Below are 21,394 nucleotides of genomic sequence, written 5' to 3' on the forward strand. Positions count from 1 at the left end.
TTCAGGCCTTCTTTTCTCCAGATTTCAATGAGCCATTCCAACAGTTTTATTAGGACCCACTCTAAGTGCCTTGCCAGGTCATTACATTTTACATCATGAGAGAGTACCCTTTTATCAATTTATTCGTTCTTATCCAGCATTGTATACTCTGTACCACCATTATCAGTCCAACACTCTTCTCATGCATGTTTTCCCAATTCCTGACATACATTTAGGCAGATCCTATGATTCTTTTGGTTAATAATCCGTTTCCTCCAAAGTAAGGGATGGCCTTTCCCAGAAGCATGGTGCCAATACTGAAGCTTACTTATTGATCCAGAAGCAGTGAAGGGAGCCAGGTGCTGAAGAGGGCAAGCATCCACTTGCAATGCAAGGCTGTACACAGTTTCCAGGAAAAGGGAACTGCTATCCTTCAGTAAGTGGGGAAGAAAGTGACTCCTGCCACTCGGGGGTGGGTGGCAATGATGGGAATCTGGGAGTTCGAGGTTTGTCATCTCATAGATGTCCCCCATCCCATCTCAGGGTCTCACTCCTTCCCTATGAAGGCTTTGACTTTAATGAAAGATACCTGCCAAGGCTGGAAATAGAGAACAAGATTTCTTGATTACTCTGCTGTGATCAGAATGAACATGCTATACTTGCAGGATTTTCACACAGTCTGCCCTCCTGCTGCAGTGGGTGAGGCGCTCCTTCAATGCTGAAGGCCATTGAGGTCTTCTGACTTCACACCACGCCCGAGTTGATAGTTGGTAGTTATCTGATCCTGTTCTTTTCTTCCCTCAGCACTTGATAGTAGTGGAAAGCAACAGCCAATTCCACATTCCTTAACATTACCATTTTATGACATCTCTCAGTTGTTATAAATAGCCTGTAAGTCAGTGCATCTCTTTCTCTTTCTTCCATCATAGTTCACTTCATGCAAGAGTTGCAGTAATTGAAATTGCACAGCACTCCAGGGAAAGGGGGGTATTGAGACAAGAGAGGGAAGCAGCCCATAGAGGATGCATTACCAGGCAAATTGTCACTGAGGGCAACAGGAGCTTAATCCTGCGGAGACTTTTGGCTGACAGCATAGCACATTCCTCAGAGTTAATTAATCAAAGGAATGGAAAGCTGAGGTCTCTATCCTCCATTCCCGCCAGTCATTGGTTAAGGGAACTCTTAATTCCTGACACTTCCAGGCTGCCCGATGTGGGGGCAGAACAGGTATTGGAAGTCAGAGAAGGCTCTCAGGCAGTCACAGGTGCTTCCTATTGAAATTTGGGAGGATGTGTTCAGAAATGGTCATTGCCAAGATGGATAAACACAAGACACCAGCACTTTCTGCTACGAGTGGGTTTTCTGTCATTTGGTCCAAATGCTTCCCAGTTGAGAGTTCGGATGTTGTTGTTGTTGTTATTTTACTTTATTCAGGGAATCTTTTCTGGGATCCTTTCAATTTTGCCTCTACCTCAAAATTCATTATTTATACACACCTGCCTACATTCAAGAAACACTATTCTACCACTCCCCTGGTCATTTTGTTATTTTTTCAAAGCAAAGAATACCTCTGGAAATAACTTCTTCAACTAGAACTAAACAGTTTTTCTATTTAGCAGCATAACAGACCTGAAAAGTAGCACATGTGGCATTCACTAGAAATGACAGCAAAGAGTATTTTTTGTTATTTAAAATTTCTTTTTGTGGGTACATAGTAGCATATATTTATGAGGTACATGAGATGATTCGATACAGGCATGGAATGTGAAAACAGCACGTCACGGAGAATGGGATATTCACCACCCGCCCCCCCCCCCCCAAGCATTTATCCTTTGAGTTACAAAGAAGCCAGTTACACTCTGTAAGTTATTTTAAAATATACAATTAAGTTATTATTGACTGTAGTCATCCTATTGTGTTATCAAATATTAGGTCTTTTTCATTCTTTCTTTATTTTGTATCCATTAACCATCCCCACCTACCTCTCATCCCCTCACTACCCTTCCCAGCCTCTAGTTAACTATCCTTCTACTCTCTATGTCATGAGAGTAGAAGGATAGTTTAATTTTAATTTAATTTAATTTAATTTTTGGAGATGGAGTTTTGCCCTTGTTGCCCAAACTCTGCCTCCCAGGTTCAAGCAATTCTGCCTTGACCTCTCGAGTGGCTGGGATTACAGGTGCCCACCATAACACTCAGCTAATTTTTGCATTTTTAGTAGAGATGGGGTTTCACTCTGTTGTCCAGGCTGATCTCGAACTCCTGACCTCAGGTGATCCACCTGCCTCAGCTTCCCACAGTGCTGGGATTACAGGTGTGAGCCACCGCACCCAGCCTGGTTTGAATTTTAGATCCCACATGTAAGTGTGAACATGTGATGTTTGTTTTTCTGTGCCTGGCTTATTTCACTCAGCATACACACAGTATTTGGCAATCTATTCCTGTCCCTTGAGGTGGAAGACTTTTGATATGTCTCTGCTTAGAACTAGAGAGACATTTATTAATTATCTGTGAAAGAAAGTTAGATGAATATGAGAGATGTCACTCTCAAGGAACTACTATCCAGAGTTATGCTGTCCAATATGGTAGCCACTAAACACTTGCAGCTACTGAGCATTTGAGATGTGGCTAGTACCAAGATGGGCTGTAAGTGTGCAATGAACACCATATTTCAGAGACTTAGTACAAAGACAAAATATATAAAATATCACATTAATAACTGTTATATTGACTATGTGTAGAAATGATCACACTTGTTTTGAATATGTTGGGTTAATTAAACTATATTTTTAATATTAATTGTAACTGGTTTTTTGTACCATAATAATATAGCTATTAATAAAAATGTAAAATTTTATACATGGCTCACATTTTATTTCTATTGGTCAGTACTGGTCAAGAAAGAATTATCAGGTGGTCCACCATAAATTACAATATCAGTCAAAATTCATTATAGTAGGTTCTGGAAATACAAAGGTGAATCCAAATGATTTTCTATTCTCAAGTAGTGCTCAGTTCAGTGTTTGGAGAAGACAAACAGTAACATTTAATTGAGAAGACAGGGCTACCAGAGGCATGAATCAGGTGTAACAGAGTTCATGCACTAGAGAAATTTACACTAGGATGGGGGTTGTGCATGGGGTGGGTGAGCAAGTTAGAGAAGATTTTAAAGAGCAGGGGATATATGAATTCACTCATCACAAAAGTGGGGTTTTACAAGGTAGAAAAGTGTGTAGTGGGTGTGGTGGATAGGCTTGTGAGTTGAAATAACTTCCCCTTACAATCCCCTTTAAATGAAAAAAATCTCAGGGAGCATTCTGATTGGCAGGGCTAGAGTCATATGACCACCATTGACCAATGACTATGGCTAGCTGAGTTGACTATTATAATTGAGTACCTGTGATCAGGGAGGTGGTACCATGAAAAAAGACACTTATTTTCATTCAGAAGAGGAAGAGAAGCAATTCCTCAAAAGAAAGGTAGCACTGGTCCATAAAGGGAGGCTTCTGGGAAGATTCAATACTCTTCTACATAGTGTAGGTCTAGATATATACGTTATAGTCACTATTGTGTATACAGTGTATATAGCTATACACTGTATCTATGTATATAGACCTATGTGTATACACTATAACTATGCATATTTCTAGATCTATATTTACATACCATATGTATATCTAGCATAGATGTAGGTATACATAGATACTATATCCACATATAGTATGTATATGTCTATGTATAGATGTATTGTGTATAGTGTATATAGATATACACTATAGTCATTATTTTCTTCATCTTAATATGCTCATGTCTCAGTCTTTTTTCTCATTGCAGCACACAAAATTTAGCACTCCTTCCTGTATTATAATAATTTATATCTTGCAGCGATTCATGGCAATAAGGAACGTGGCTTGTGTAAGGCTAGAAAATGAATTACTGCCATTTTATAAACATGCTAAAGAGATTTAGTTTTGTCCCGAAAGCAATGGAAAACCATAAAAGATTTAAAAACTTTGACAAGAGAGGTGTATGATCAAATTTGTGCTTTGATCATTAATTCATTGAACAGATATCATTGTGTGTTTATGAGTTCCAGGTGCTGTTCTAAGTGCTGGGATCTACTCAGTAAATGGGAAATTGTGCATATGTTCTTGTAGTGCACATTCTAGTGGGTGGAGGTAAACAAGCTTGTATAAGGAATAAATTATATTTTTGAAGGTGAAGCATGCTACAGGAAATAATGGAAAGGAGAAAGAAAGCTAGGCTGGGGGCTACGGTTTTAAATGAGAAGTCTGGATAGGCCTCATTGGGAAGATGATGTTTGAACAAAGATTTGAAGGAATGAAGGAATCAAGTCATTCTTCTCTCTATAGAATGAACATTTCAAGCAGAAGAAGCAGAAGTAAAGGCCCGGTGGTGGCCATGTGTCTGAACTGTTTGAGGAATGGCAAGGCGGACAGGATGGCAGGATCAGGGTGAAGGAAGAAAATAGGCTAGATCAGGTCAGGCCTTGCAGGCTATTTCCCTGGCTTTTGTTGGAATGAGATAGAGAGCCAGTAAAGGTTCACTGGAGAGCACCTTCTAGCCACTGCACATTGATGCTGGTTGATAATGTAAATAGTAAGTATAAATCACTAAGAAGATAGAGTGGCTGTCCTATTAGCATTTCATCTGGCAATATATTACCCTCTTTATCTCTCTGACATAAATGTCATATCTAAAATATACCACGCTATACTCTTCTTCTAAAGTTTCATATTAGATAGTTCCAGACTTTGTCTAAGCTGCCTCTGTCTCTGGGGCTCAGATACATCAGTGCTGATAGCATGGGGCTTTCAGATGTCCATTTGTGGGAGGGATTATTGACAGATAAAGGAGGGCTGGAAAAGGGAGAATTAGAAGGTATCAATCACATCTGTAGCAGAGTTTGTTATGTATGTGTGTGCATCTGTATATATATGCAGAGACCAAAGATCCTCAATGGCTATGATGGTGCCAGTAGGTGTCCTTGGTCCTGGTGTAATTAGTAGTAGCATTCCTGTCAGTTAGGGGAGCCCTAAGGAGAAAGAGTAGGGTCTTTAAGAATGTTATGAGACACAGAGCCACAAATAGTGTTGGCATGGGACCCAGCTCTCAAAGTGTGGCCCAGCCATAGCACAGCTGGACGGCTGCAGAGATGGTGGCTACCAAAAGCAGTGGTGGGACATGTGTAAACTGCCTTGCAGGCAGGATAGTCCAAATCGGTCAGGCCCTATTCATACACACAGATGGCACAGGCAAATCAGGAAAATTGAAGGGGGTTTAATAGGGACCATTTGCAAAGCACTGACAGTGTGCAGAGATGTACCAAGGCCTCATGGAGTGAGGCAGGCGTCCCCAAACTTTTTACACAGGGGGCCAGTTCACTGTCCCTCAGACCATTGGAGGGCCGCCACATACTGTGCTCCTCTCACTGACCACCAATGAAAGAGGTGCCCCTTCCTGAAGTGCGGTAGGGGGCCGGATAAATGGCCTCAGGGGGCCGCATGCGGGACACCTGGAGTGAGGCAAGAGAGAGGCCATGGGAATCCGGAAGGAGAGAGTCCCACAGAGAGGCCACTTCGAGAAGAGCTGCGACCTCTGTCAAGGAATCCAATGGCCTGAGGCAACCCTGCAGAAAGGAAGCCAGCTGGGGGAATGGATAAGCAGACCTCAGCTGCCTTCCTTCCTCTGGAAGAGCCTATTGGGGCTGGATCCAGGGCAGAGAGCCAAAGGGAGAGGCTGGAAGATCTGGTGGGCCAAGTGGGGGGTGTGAGGCCACAGCCTCTACAGTGCATGTCACCACTGGAGATTGAGAGGAGAGGAAAACCATGATGGAGGTCACAGGACTGTGGGCAGCTTTTGCAAACAAAGATGAGCTACTCCCTGCAATGACCCCCAGAAATATTGAGGCAGAGGCTCTTTGAAAGAGGATGATGTTCTGTAAGACAAACAGAGGCTTCATGAGCCACTAAAATAGATTGTTGGGATTAGTGTGACCCCACTGTGAACCCTGGCCTAAAGGGACCCAAGGAAACAGGGGTATGTTTAGTTCAGGAACATTGCAGAATTTCCAGATGTCCTTCTCTGAAGCATGCACATATGCATGATTGTCTCTCTCTAAGGGCTGTGTGCAAAGTTTCTTACCTTCCATGAGCAGGCTATGAACTCAGTACCCTTGGGTGATAGCAGAAGCATGAACACTGAGAGGAAGGATGTCATCAGCACTGCGTGGTTTTGAATGAGATAAAGAATCATTGTCGGATGTAGCTGCCCACATACTTTATTTTGTTGATTTTCCAGCTGATGAAGTATTTGATAAGCATGCCTGATAAGACAGAAAAACAGACTCTTTCCCAATGGATCATTTTTTGTAATTTAAGTATATAGATTTGTTTTAGATTACATTTGGTGATGTTTATATTATTTCCGAAAAGGTAATATGTACATATGGCTTAAAAATAAAACACTATGAAAAAATCTCATTCCCACTCCTGTTCCCTGTTCTGTTCCCACACGTCTCATTCTGGTGACTGCTTGTTTGAAGATTCATGTAGATCTGTCTAGGGTTTCTTTGTAAAAATACAAGTATATACAAATACATATTATTACTCCCTACCTTGTCTTACACAAAAGGAAGCATTCACATGCAATACTTTGTATACCCTATTACCACATCTTAAAGATTATTCTGTATCAATACATACAGAAATTCCTCACTTTATTTTTTTACAGCTACATAATATTCTATGGGAGAGATATTTTGTAATTTATTTAACCCATCTCCTGTTAGGAACATCACTCAGGTTGTTTGCAATCAGTTTCTCTTATAAACAATGCTGCAAAGACTAATCTGGTATATTTATCATCTTTCCTGTGGGCAGGTATGTTTGTAGAATGAATTCCTAGAAATGGGTCAGTGAGTCAAATAGTAAATGCATTTGCGATATTAATGTATTCATTCTTGGCTGAATCTCTGTAGTTTAGCAATGAATTGAACAACTGCGTATTATTTAGAGATAAAAAGCCCCAAAGAGGAAAGGAAATGCTGAATCCAGATGTAACCTTTAGTCAATGTAGAGTGATCATTACCACCAGTGATGAATGTCTCTGAGTGTTTATGCATGTCTCTGTGTTCTGATTTGTGTACTCTGAAAACCCTATTTGAAAAAACACACACAAATAATCATAGGGTTATTAGACAGATAAGCACTTCACTTCATTTTCAAATAAATGTGTTTCTTATTCCTGCTTGTATTTTCAATTGTCCAAAACTTTCAGGGAACAAAGGCAAACCAATCTGAGAGCTCTGAATTCCTCCACAGGGCAAGTATCATGTAAATGGATAGATGATGCTAAGTTTCCAAAGGTGGTGGTCAAACAGTTCTCCCATTCTCTGCAACATAAACATAAACTTAACAATTACGTGGTAAGATAGATCTTCATTTTGAAAATAACCATGGAATTTGAAAAAATAAAAATAAAACAAAACACACCACCAAGAACAACAAAAACAAGGGAAAAAACTGACTTTTGATGCTTTGCTAAAAGACAGCAGGGTGGGTCGGGGGAGGCTCTTCTCATAAAAGAAAAACAGTAGACAATCTGGCCTTTTAAAGGGTCATGAAAACAGAGTATGCAGTAAAACTGAGCTGTCAGAGACCCTCAGAGATGGTCTCACCTGGCAAGTCCTATGAAGCACCCAGCTAGAGGAAAGTTTTTCTTTCTCATTTTCAATAATGTGGTTTGTGATGAAAGGTGTGCATGACAATGGCAAGTCTGGCAGTGAGAGGTGTTTGAAAAAACATTGAGTTACTATTTTGCGGTACCAGCCACACTCAGGAAGTGGCACTCAACCACATTTTCTTGACCTGAGTGGAGATTAGTTGAGAATGTGTTTGACAGGTTAACAAATGTTGAGAAACATCCTGATATAGAACGTATTACATATAAACAGTTTTGTGAAGATGATGCCCTTACTGGGTTTGTATCTTTTCTGAATGACTCAGGCCATCATCGTGGGCTTGGGTTATTGTAACATCCAGCAGGTATGCTGGGCTGTGGAGAGCTGTTAAGAGTGAGATTTGGAGCACTAGTCACGTTTCTCTGTGCATCGCACAGCTGTGCAGTGGCCAGTCAGATCTCTTTCCAAGATGTTCATTTGCCGGGGCTCAGAATGCACCACGCAAACATACTGTGGGAGACAAGATGTGCCACCCCAAAATACACTTCTTGGCATGTTTCAAGCTTGTTATTCAGATAAACTACAGACACAGGAGTATCTCTGAAAAGCTACCTTTTTAAAAGATATTTATGTCTATTGTAAATTGAAATTTATGTTTCTTGTTAAAGAAATCTACATTAGTAATACTATCTGCATCAGGAAGAGGGCTGTTCCCAGACAATTTTTATGACCTCAGATACTTTATTTGCATAAAAGGCAAACTTTTATTCACCTTGTATTTCCTCCCTCCCCTTCTCATAGCTTGTCTCTACCACCCGCAGGAAGCCCCAAGCTTCTCCCATTCCTTTCTGCAGCTCAGGCTGCTATATCAGCTTCAATCATCTGGTCCTTCTTCAATTCATATTTTTGTGGGACCCCTGTGCCAATGTATGTAGTTAAACATATTTTTTTTCTTGTTAATCTGTTATATGTTGATTTAATTTATAACGCTGCTGAAGAAGCCAGGAGGGTGGAGGAAGACCATCTGCTTCTCCCTTGCACAAAATGCAATGTATTTTTGTGTGCCCAAGGACAAATGCCAGTTCCACTGACCTAGTCCTGTGACCTTGCCTGAACAGAATGACTATTCCCCTGTCTATGAAGAGGATGAAAGCACATACCTCCCAGACTATTTTGAACGGTGGTCATCCTGTTAAAGAAAACTTCTCCTCAATCTTATTGAGAACCATTAACTTTACCCTGTCCCCATGGCTCCCTTGTGGAGTTACTTTTAGTTTGCAATTAGTGGTAGGTAGGTAACAGCTGCTTACCTGGTATATTCCTGAGTTATGTGCATATGTAGAACAGCTGTGTATTAATAAGAATCACCTGTCAAAGAGCAAATAAATACATGGATGAATTTCTGCTTGGGGCCTTCAGTCCTGTAGATCTGTAAGCCCTGCAGGCTCTCAGGCTGTTGGTCCCCAGGATAGATCCACTCTGTTGGCTATCTGGGTGTCTGCCTCTCAATACCTTCAGCCCACATGGGTGGGAGTCTCCCAGCCGAGCTGGTTCTTGGTGTAGTCTCACTCCCTCTCCACCACTCCTTTCCATTAATATTGCAGAAAATCCTTTATAGGGAATTTCTTAAACATTAAATGTTTAATGTTTTAAAAACCCAAAAACATCAGCATTTTTAATAACAATTTTTTATTGTAAATTGACAGTGTATAATTGTGTATATTTCTGGAGTATAAAGTGATGTTATAATTTATAACAGAATAACTAAATAGAATAATTATTACAAATAAATAGAATAATTAAATAGAATAAGCTAATTAACATATCCGTCACCTCAAATACTTAGCATTTTTTTAACTTTTAGTTTCAGGGGGTACATGGGCAGGTTTGTTGCATAGGCAAATTGTAGATCACTGAGGTTTAGTATACTAATGATCTCATCACCCAGGTAGTGAGCATAGTACCTGATAGCTGGTTTTTCAACTCTCCCTCCCCTCCTACCTTCTCCCCTCTAGTAGTCACCAGTGTCGATGATTTTCATCTTTATGTCCATGTGTACTCAATGTTTAGCTTTCACTTATAAGCGAGAACATGCAGTATTTGATGTTTTGTTCCTACATCAATACACTTAGGATAATGGCCTCCATTATCCTAAGTCATTATCCCAAGCTGCATCTTTTACAGCTGCATCCATGTTGCTGCAAAAGATGTGGAGCTTTTGCATCCACAAAAAAGAATGAAATCATATCCTTAGCAACTTTTTTGTCATGAGAACATTTAAAATTTACTCTTAGCAATTTTGAAATGTACAATACTGTATTATTAACTATATCCACCACACTATGCAATAGATCTCAAACAAAAACCCATATTCCTCCTGAGATTTTTGTACCTTGTTCATCATCTCCCTTGTACCCTTACCCTCCAGCCTCTGTAACCACTGGTTCTATGTAACCACTCTGCTTCTATGAGTTTGATTGTTTTAGATTCTTCACATAAGTGAGAATATGCAGTATTATTTAAGATCAATTAATTAAGTTTTAGTTTGTATAAAGCATTTGGTGTCAATGCCTTCGTACTTCTATATAATGGAACGGAACAAAGTGTTTCCCACCTAAGCCACAACCTGCATGCTGGTGTTGTTTTCACTGCAGGTGGATCATGGTGCTATGGCCTACACAGCTCAGTGCCTTTGGTAGGGAATGATGGCTAAGAGTCATTGCTTGGAATCAAATGCAAAAGGATCAAGTCCAGTTTCCACCACATATATCTGTGTGTCCTCAGTTAAGTTAACTGACCTTTGCCTGCCACAGGCAAGATTCTTAGTTACCTATATCAAAACTATCTCCTGGTGCATATCACAGAATATTAGGAAGCTCCAGCATCTCAGGGATGAGGAAAGACCAAGGAAAGAGCCAAGAATAACATCCAGATTATTACTGGTCCACTACGAAGCCCACTACCCAGATTTCTGGGCAAAAGAAGATGGATATGCTGCTCAAGGTCTGACTGACAGAACTCCCAGCAGTGGTACCTCTGAAAATGTTGTGTTCACCACACTGTTTTCAAATACGTAAAACAGGTATAGTAAGAGTATTTACTTCATTTTGAAGATTTGATAACACTGTATAGCAATACCCCAGTATGGCGTTTGGCACTCAGTAAATTCTCAGTTAATGTTTCCTCTTCATTTACTCCTTCATGTTCTTCTACCTTAACTTCTCCTTTATCTTCATTTTTCTTCTTTTCTTTTTCCTTACCTTCTTTTTCCTTACCTTCTTCTTCCTTCTCCTTTTTTCTCACTTCTTCACTTCTCTTCTGTCCCCTTTTTTCTTCCTCACTCCTTCCTTCTCTTCCTAAGAGTTGGTAAGATGCAGCATATGACTAGTTCCCGCAATGGAAACAATTTTCCTGTTTCTGGGACAGGAGGTGTCATGGGGTACAGTGCCAAAGACCTACTATTTAGTTGGATAGTATCATAAATTAATAAGTGCTCAGTACCCCTCTTTCTCCTTTCTTTCCCCTGCTCCATCCCCAGTGGCATCACATCTGGAATGGGCTATCTTCATATCAGATCCAGGAAAAATGGAAGGGAGTTGCACTAGAGAGTATAAACCCTATATGAGGAGGGATTTTGTTTAACATCTTTTTTTGAGATCTAATTTACATACATCAAGTTTATACTGAAAGTATATGATACAGTAGTTTTTAGTATATCCAGTTTTGTGACTATCACACAAGTTTAGAATACTTCCTTCAGCCCCAAGGAAACCCCATCCCTTTTAGGGTGTCACTCCTCATTCCCCCCACATCCAGCCCTAGAGAACATCTAATCTACTTTCCATCTCTATGGATTTGCCTATCCTGGATATCTCATGTCAATGGAATTATTCAGTATGTTACTTCTTGTGACTAGCTTCTTATACTTAGCATGTTTTCAAGGTATGTGTTATGTTGTGGTATGTGTTAGCACTTCATTCTGTTTTCTGGCTTAATAATATTCCACTGTGTAAGCATATCACATTTTGTTTATCCATTCATTAATTAAGGACATTGGGTGGTTTCTGTTTTTCAATTATTATGATAATGCCTTTATGAACCTTCATGTACATTTCTGTGTGAAGATATGTTTTCATATTTATTGGGTAGATAGCCAGGAGTGGAATTTCCAGGTCATGTTAATTCTGTTTAACATTTTGATAAATTGCCAGATTATTTTTCAAAGTAGCTGAGGGCAGGGATTTTTATCTGGTTTGTTTATTGCCGATCCAGTGCTGACATATGGTAAACTTACAAGTATTTATTAAATAAATGGAATATATGAATTAATAGTTGTCTGGTAAAGATATAATTTTTCCTTATATATGTAAACATGAATGGATAAATATATACATCTGTAAATATATGCATTATAGATGTATGTAGTGTCTCTCTCTTTTACCAGGTAGGATCTCTCTTTTACCGAGGCTGGAGTGCAGTGGTATGATCTTGGCTCACTGTAGTTTCCACCTCCTGGGCTCAGGTGATGCTCCTACTTCAGCTTCCTGAGTAGCTGGGGCCACAAGTGTACACCACCATGGCTAGCTATGACTGTGCATGTGTAGGGAGAAGGGAGCATATGAGAACATTCTGTATTTTCTGCTGGATTTTGCTGTAAGCTTAAAGCTTCTCTAAAAAATAAAGTAAGATTTAAAAAAAATCAGTGAATCATATTTAGTATTTCTACTTTCAATGAATTATATTTGGGGCTTTCTTCTGGAATTTTTGTTTGCTTTTGTTTTTAGCTTGCTCTGAAAAATGCTGCATTGAGAAAGCATTTCACAGTTTCTTCTTAAATATTCAAGAATGTGTTCCTCCCCTCAGCTGAGATATTTGACCTTCAGCCTCTTTGTGTCAGAAAATAAGAAAGGAAAGTGGAATTGTCCGAGGGAATCAAGTAAACATCTTATTAGAAAATCTGTTGAGAAAATTTTGGCACAAGTTGGTGTTCTGGGTGTGTTTGAAATGCATATAAGGAATCGCTCATATATAAACTTTGTCCATGTATGATGGGCTAAATTTGATATCAGAATAGGTTTTGAGAAATATATATATATATATTTTCAGCATCTATTCATCCTATTTCTGGTGATGACACCCTGATTTTCCTCTGGAGAGCTGCCCATTGCTTTATTCTCAGCCCGTGTGGGACTCCACTCCGAAGATCAGGCCCGCAGAAAGTGACTCATACCCATTCTTTTTTTTTTTTTTTTTGAGGGAAGGATGTAGGTTTATTTGCTGCTTAAAAAAATGAATAATAGATACAAACACGTTAAGAATCACCTGCACGTAATTACAATGTTTGTGGTACTGATGTAAGGGAAGATCTTTGCAGCTTTCTGGGAATGGTCAGAAATGTGCTCACTTTCAGGGATGTACTAACATTTCTACTGCCAAGAGACTAAAGTGTAATAATGCATGGAATATTAAATTAGAGACATTTTCTTAACCTGATGAATGAGCCTTAGTCTCCTTGGGACCAGAATGTTGTCGTAGATACGTAAGAAGCCCAACAGTAAACAGGAAAATCAAAACAGACAAAGAAGGAATCATAATCACTGTCAAGAAAACTCTTCTCTTTGCAGATGCTGGGCCACTGTCGACACTACCCCCATAGCCTCTGTGCAGGCAGTAGGGCGGGGACCACCCATAGCCACAGTGACAGTGATGTTTGTTATTGCAGATCCCTTCATATTGCAGGTCTCAGGAAGGCAGACATGTGACAAGACAGATAGACTGACACACTTCTTGTGTATGCAGATCTTCCCTGGGCCACACACTGTACCATCTTTCGCTTCACCAATGTCAGGTGTGTTCATCCTTAAATGGTAGTCAATACTCCAGCAGGTGACACCACTGATATGAGCATGCTGCAGAGTAAAATGATCTTGGAGAAGAGGAATGTCTCTCACGTTCTCACATTGAACTTTCCCACAGAAGACATCAGAGATATGACATTTTAGGTATGTTGTGCCATTTATATCACAGTGACCAAAACGGTTGCCCTGAGAGTTGATTTCTTTTTAGCAATTCTCAGATGCACTTTTTGCATCTTTACCAAAAATCTTCCTGCAATGCTGGTCATGGTTATTACATCTCTTTTGATAGCAGTAGGTACTGTCACTACAGGGGACTCCGTCCTGCACATATCTGTCCTCTGGACACTGATGAGATGATCCATTGCACCATTCTGGAAGGTCACATTCATTGACCTTTTGTCTACAGAGTTCCCCTGATGGCATGAACTTGCAGTCTTTGCAACAAAGCCCACAAGCACAGGTAGCCCCAGGCCTCAGAATGCAGTTCAATAGACAACAGGCATCTTGTTCACATTGCTGTACAGATCCACAGTCGCATTGCTCTTGTCTTTCAACTACACCATTCCCGCAACGCTTTAGCATAAAGATTTCCCCCAGTCTGGGCGGATCATGCAGACACGATCCCTGGTTTAAAGTGGTCTTCATAAAATCAGCATAACTACAATTGGTGAATTCCTCTGCTGGCACTAAAGTACTCATGATGCAACCTCTTTCCCCACAAAAACAGAATTCTTCATCGTGCTGCATACACAAAGTATGACCTAACTCATGGGCCACAGTGTTGACTCATACCCATTCTAATCAGAGCACCACAGTGCTCAGACCCATTGTAATCAGAGCACCCACAGTGATTGGCTCATAAATGGGCTCAATGAGTGCTCAGGGCAAGGAATTTCTTAAGTGACTAGAATGAGGTGGGAAGTGAGTATGTGTGTGTGTGTGTGTGTGTGCACATGCGTGTGTGTGTTCTGCAAAGTGAGCATGAATTCCAGAGCCTCGTTGCTTAGGCTTGAATCCCAGTTCTCCACTTCCACCACCAACCAGCTAGGTAAACTTGGAAAAGTCACTCTTCCTCTCTGGGCCTCAGGCCTCAGTCTCTTTCCTGTAAGATGGCATCAAGAATACCAGCTACCTCATGGGGGGGTTCTTATGAGGATTTAATAAGTTAACTTTTGTGGAGCATGGTATGGTGTTTGTTTCAACATTTTCACTTAGACATGTAACAGGAATCTTAAGCTCAACATACCCCAGATGAATTGTCCTCTCACAGTCTTTCTCTACTCAGTAAATGACAACTCCATCCTTCCAGTTACTCAAGCCAAAAATCATGGAGTTGTCTCTGACTGCTCTCATTATCTCTTTACTCCAATGGCAAATCCTGTCTGCTGTACCTTTAAAATATATTCAGAATTTAATTACATTTGCTGATGCCAGCCCAGTTCAAGGCACCATCATCTCTTGTCTGGATTATGGCACCATGGCTTCCAAAATGGCCTCGTTGTTTCTGTCCCCACCCCACTTCCGTTTCCGCTCAACACACAGCCAGAGTGAGCCTGACAAAACATGTCAGACGTCACTTTTCCGCACTAGTGTGTAGCTATTTCTGGGTCCCCGACGCACATACAATTAATTACATCTCTATTTTCATCTCCCACTTATTCTCTCCTTATTATTTCTGTACCATGGACCTGTTACTTGACCTCTGCTGTTCTCTGAACACACCGGGCTTGCTTCTGCCTTAGGGCCTTTGCAATTTCTCTTCTCTGTCTGGAGCCCTGTTCCCCCAGTTTTCACTTCACCTTATGCAGACTCTTACCCAAGTGCCACCCTCTGTGTGAGACCTTCCTTAGTCCTTTATCCAAAATTGCAGCCCTCCCCACAGTCCTTATCCTGTTCCTTGCTGAGTTCCCTTCTTAGCCCTCATCACCACCCCATATGTGCTATGGTTTACTTATCTTGTCTATTATACATCTATTCCACTTTCAAATGTAAACTTCTGGGGGCTGAATTTGCTTAACTGCTATAAACCCAGAACCTAAAACAACTCCGTAAATATTTAATGCATGAATGGATAAATAAGGGGATGGAAGCAAAAAGAATTGCATTAAAGTACGATACTTATCAACAAATAGTTATGCAGTGCCCTCTAAGCACCAGGGACTTGCTAGCCACTGAGGATACACCTGAGACTAAGATTGTTTGGTTTCCTTCTACAATCTAATAGGGGATGGAGGTGGGGTGGCAAAATTGTCCCCAAAAATCAGAAAGTATAGAATGTGTATGTTTATCCATGATATGAGTTTGTAATTCAGATGTGAAGGCCTGTAAAACATGTCTCAGATTTGGAGTGTCTAAGCTGTTACCTGAAGGTTAAGGAATAGTAACTGGGTGAAGGAGGTGGGGCAGTGGGGGAGCTGAAAAGTCACCAGATCTGTTAAGCTGCGGTCAGACCTAAGGGAGGATGTGGCTGAGAAGTTGACTTCTCATGAAGTTCTATCTTTACTCCTATTTTACTTAAATGAATATATATATATATATATTTTTTTTTTCCACTGAAAAAAATATTTTCCATGAATATGTGTATGTATTTTTTTCCATTTAAATAAAGAAATATTTTTCTGTATTATTCTTTCTACTTCACTGTGTGCACTTGGTTCCTGACAGGCCATATCTCCTCTCCCAAACCACCAGAGCCCAGACTCCAACACCAGCTCTCCACCCCCACTAGCTCTTTGAGTCTGAGCATCTCATGTAATCTCCCTGTGGCTCAGCCTTGCTGCAAGAACATGTGAGTGTATACGTCAAGCAAAAAGCAGTCAATTTCCCTGGGAAAGCCTCTAGACATGGGGGTGCCGTCTGTCTTCAGTTCCCCCACTAGAAGGTCCGCTCCATGCCAACAGGGCAATTGCTTGCCTTCGTTCACCAGAAATACCAAGTTCTCTGTCCCTAGCACCAGAGCCATGCCCAGTATGTGGCTGGCACTCAAGCAATGCCTGCAGAATAAACAACTCCCTCTCCCATGGTTCAAACTCAGCAACAACAGGTTGGACATTCACCAACAGATCCAGGGTCTTCATCGGATTCACCAGTTAAAACCATCTGTCTACAAGCCAACAGCATCTTTTGCTCATTTGCTGAGGAATAAGACACAATGTTAAAAGGAGAAAAGGGAGATGCTATAATTCATTATCTAATTCTTGTTTTTTTCTTTCAACAATAATTGCTAACATTTTTGAGTGTCAGGTCCTTTGTGAACAATACCCTCACAACACTGCCATCATGTGAACATGTGATGATTTTCATACTGTAAATGTGAAAACAAAGACTTACACTTGACAGATCAGTCTGTTCTCAAAGGGGATTTAGGGTATATAGTGGGAACTTCTGGAAACATGCTCTTGGGTGCAGGTCTGTTTTTTTTCCCCAAGCTAAACTGTATTTAGCTTTGTTAAAGATACTGTCTATCAACAGTCATGGTATTTCAGCAGGACATGGGTAGACAATCATTAACAATATACAACAACTTTCAAACTTTCTTCTTCCATAAACTACCAGAAATCAGAAAGCCATTGTAAAACCCATGAAGTCTTTGACTGATCTCTGAACAGGGAAAGTTTAGATTGACAATTGACATTTCACATTTGCATGCTGTCTAACAGCTTTTCACGAGCCAACTCTGACTTTCAGGAAGTAAAATAAAAATGACAGAATTTATCTGATGATCCACAATCTAGAATTGGAACTGCTGCTCCTTTGAGGGGCACCATCTCAGAGGCCTCACTGGAAAGTCCAGATTGCCTGACACACTGGTAACCAGTATTGGGGGTCAGGTCCCAACAGGTATCTGGGTTTAAGGGAGTTAAGGCTATGCTGAAAGATGGAAAGGAAGACGACGTAGAAATGAATGAATTTGTTTTTCCATACCATAAGACTTTTGTGCCAAGGTGACCATGTGGTCAAAGTCAGGGAATCTCTCCTGGGAGCCAAGAGGAAGTCTTTCCAAACTAGAAGGGGGCTGGGCATGGTGGCTCATACCTGTAATCCCAACACTTTGGGAGGCTGAGGTGGGCAGATCACTTGAGGTCAGGAGCTCGAGATCAGCCTGGCCAGCATGGTGAAACTCCATCTCTACTAAAAGTTAGAAAAAAAATTAAAAACTAGAAGGGAAAGATGTTTTCCCCACATCAGTCCAATTTCAGAGACATTCTGTTAGTGACATATGACCCTTCCTCCAAAAACAATAAATTGTTCTGTGTACTAACAACGTAGCTTTAAAAAGAGTAAAACAAAATCTGATTTTTCTAGAACTTGATAAAAAGTAGTATTTCAAATTGCACAGCCACCAAAAGTACAGTTTTCAAAAATGCACACACTCCCCTCGGCATCCCCAGCGGCTTCAACTTCCTGTGTCTGGTCTGTTCAAGCATCTCCCTTTTCGGCAGGGTTATCCCCTCCTTGCCAGCATCAGCTTTTCCCTTTTTTCCCGTTTGGGTACCTTCTCTCCCTTCTTTGCAGGGGCCTTTTTAGGCTTTGGCTCTGGCTTTGGAGGGGCAGGGTTAGCAGACAACTTGCAGATCTGCCATGCGGTTCATCCTTCTCCTTGGTCTTATCTCCTTTGGCATCCCCTTCAGCCATTCTCTCGGGCATGCTGCACCGGCGGTGGGACAAAGGCACTGGGTGCGAGATGCAGTAGCCTGTGGGCTTGGGTTGGTCCAGGGATTGTTCTCGCCTTTTCTTCACACTGCTCCTCTCACAAGGCTTTGAGTGTTACCAGGAAGCTCAGAGTTGACCTGTTTTCTTTAGAGAGGTCTCTATCTCTTCAGTATGTTTTGTGTCTCCTCAAGTCAAGATACCATCACAAAAAGAAGAATGGATAAAGGCTGAATATCAAAAACAACAGAAAAGCATGCTCATTGATGCCACCCAGATCATACCTGTAACCTACTTCTTTCTAACAGATTCATGTAAGATAGCTGCATGATTTTTCCTCCCACATCCGAAACCAAGCAAGGCTGCAGCTTGTATTTACTACTCTTTCTGTGTTTTATTTTTATTTTTATTTTGAGACAGAGTTTTGCTCTTTTTGCCCAGGCTGGAGTGCAGTGGCGCGATACAGGTGCACCAGCTCACCCAGCCAATTTTTTAATTTTTTGTAGAGACAGGGTTTCACCATGTTGGTCAGGATGGTCTCAATCTCTTGGCCTTGTGATCTGCCTGCCTTGGTCTCCCAAAGTGCTGGGATTACAGGTGTGAGCCACCACGCCTGGCCCTCTTTCTGTATTTTTAATGAAATAAGAGTAAATAGAACTTGGCAAGATGCCTCAAAATGCTTTTAATTCACTTGGGCTCCTGCCCTTCCTTCTATGCTTCCTTGTTTATTTCATCAGAGTAAAGATAGGGGTTAATGAGAAGTCAACTTCTCAGCCACATCCTCCCTCAGGTCTGACCGCAGCTCAACAATCTCACTTTTTGGCTCTCCCACTGTCCCACCTCCTTCACCCAGTTACTATTCCTTAACCTTCTGATGACAGCTTAGACACCCCAAATCCAAGACATCTTTTACAGGCCTTCATGTCTGGATTACAAGTTCGTATCATAGATAACCATATGCTTTCTATACTTTTTGATTTTTGGGGACAGTTTTGCCACCTCACCTCCATCCTCTACTAAACTGTAGAAGGAAACCAGTCTTTGTCGCAGGTACGTCCTTAAGTCCCTGGTGCTTAGAGGGCACTGCACAACTATTTGTTGATGAGTATCACATTTTAATGCAATTCTTTTTACTTCCATCCCCTTATTCATCCATTCATACACTAAGTATTTACTGAGCACCATGCACTGTTTTAGGTACTGGGTTAAGCAAATTCAGTCCCCAGAAGCTTATATTTTAAAGGGGAATAGACATATAATAGACAAGATGAGTAAACTATAGCACATGTGAGGTGGTGATGAGGGCCAAGAAAAGGAACTCAGCAGGGAGCAGGAAAAGGACTGCAGGGAGGGCTGCAATTTTGGATAAAGGACCAAGGAAGGTCTCACTCGATATTCAATCCCTGGACTAAAATATGAAAAGAAAATACATATTACATTATATATTTTTATTTTTTTATATATATACACATATATATAAAATAAATATAATATTTTGTAATCATTTTTAAAGCTATCAAAGATTAGGCAAAAAAGGAAAGATACCACCAAAATGTTCATGGTAGCTGGGTTTTAAAGGGGAGCATTTTTCTTCTTTTCTCTATTTCCACTTTTTAAAATGCTTTTGTTTTGTTTTTTTAGACAGTCTCCCTCTGTCACCCAGCTGAAGTGCAGTGGGGCAGTTTCAGTTTATTGCAACCTCCACCTCCCAAGCTCAAGGGATTCTCCTGCTTCAGCCTCCCGAGTAGCTGGTGCTACAGCTCACTTTCGTATTTTCAGTAGAGTCGTGATTTCACCATGTGGGCCAGGCTAGTCCCCAATTCTTGACCTCAAGTGATCTACCCGCCTCAGCCTCTCAAAGTGCTGGGATTACAGACATGAGCCACCAAGCATGGCTAAAATGCGATTTTTTTTTTATTGAATGGTTTTAAAATGACTAATGAAGTTGGCCAAAGAAAGAATATGTGTAATTTTTCTTCTAGAACCAGTGTATTTACTAACCAGCTCTGTGGTCTGGAGATAGTCATGCCTCTTGCCCCCAGGTGTCCCCAAATCCACCCTTTTGTTCTCCCTAAAGTTCTGCTTAAATGCTGTTCCTCCTTTTTGCAAACCTTGCTTGCCCTTCAACAGCATGCTGTAGTGTCACTGTCTTTTCGAAGCCTTCCTGAAAACTACTCCAGTTCATTGTGATTCCCCCTGTTTGCTAAATCACCACTACAATATTGGTGCTTATTTATTGGATACTTGCTAGGGGCCAGGCATTCAGCTAAGTTCTCTATATACATTACCTGATTCAACTCTCAAAGGATTCAGTGACGACCCCCACAGATATTTTTCAACCTGTTTGACAGATGAGAAATTTGTCCTTCAGAGAATCTTTATTATTTGACCAAACAGTAAAGCCCACGCTGGCCCACCTGACCACAAAGTGCTCTTAAGTGCTGTGCTATACTGGGATTCCTCAAGACCCATTTATTTCTGTGCCCTCAATACTCAACACAGTACCTGGCCCATGGTGAATCCTTAATATTTGTGGCATGAACGAATGTCAGAATATGCTGTTTTTCAAGCCTCAGTGCAGTATAATTATGCACAAATAAGTCTACAATAACAATATTACCATATGTTGAGTGTCTAGCCTGTTCTAGGTCTGTATATTATCTCAATTAATCCCCACTGCAACCTGATGAGTAGACATTGAACTGTGCCCATTTTACAGATGAGAAAATAGAAATTCCAAAATGTTAATAACTTGCCCCAAATCATATCACAGCAACAGGGTGTGGTAGGAAGATCTGGGTAGTTTCTTGTGCAATTGTTATCTTCTTCCCCTCAAATATGCCAGAGTAGCCAAGCATCTTACCTGCAGAAAGATAAAGTGAAAAATGAGAATATTCACAACGAAGTGATGTAGCAGAAGTAAAGAGCTATAGATTTCCTTTAGATTTTATTCACTCAGGTGTTTGTTATATTTCACAGGAAGAGGAACTAAAATCTGAAGTTGCCCCAAATCCCTGATGATTAATAATCAGAAATGAAGACAAAGAAACTGGAAACTGTAACTGTGTGAGTCTTGAAAAACCCATATTCTCAGGCACCATTCCTCACAACTGGTATCACCACTTTGGTTGGCAATATCTTTCAAAATTTTAAGTGCTTGTGCTTTTTGACTCAGGACGTCTACTTTTAGGAGTGTATGTACTTG

The 21,394-nt window shown here is 40.7% G+C and overlaps 1 pseudogene; it reads right to left on the reverse strand.

The window, feature by feature from the left end:
• Positions 1-9,395: 9,395 nt before the first annotated feature.
• LOC101041531 (disintegrin and metalloproteinase domain-containing protein 21-like) lies at positions 9,396-20,322 on the reverse strand (annotated as a pseudogene).
• Between the last annotated feature and the right edge of the window lie 1,072 nt (positions 20,323-21,394).

The sequence above is a fragment of the Saimiri boliviensis genome, chromosome 3 (genome assembly GCF_048565385.1).
Source record: "Saimiri boliviensis isolate mSaiBol1 chromosome 3, mSaiBol1.pri, whole genome shotgun sequence".
In the NCBI taxonomy this organism is placed as follows: domain Eukaryota; kingdom Metazoa; phylum Chordata; class Mammalia; order Primates; family Cebidae; genus Saimiri; species Saimiri boliviensis.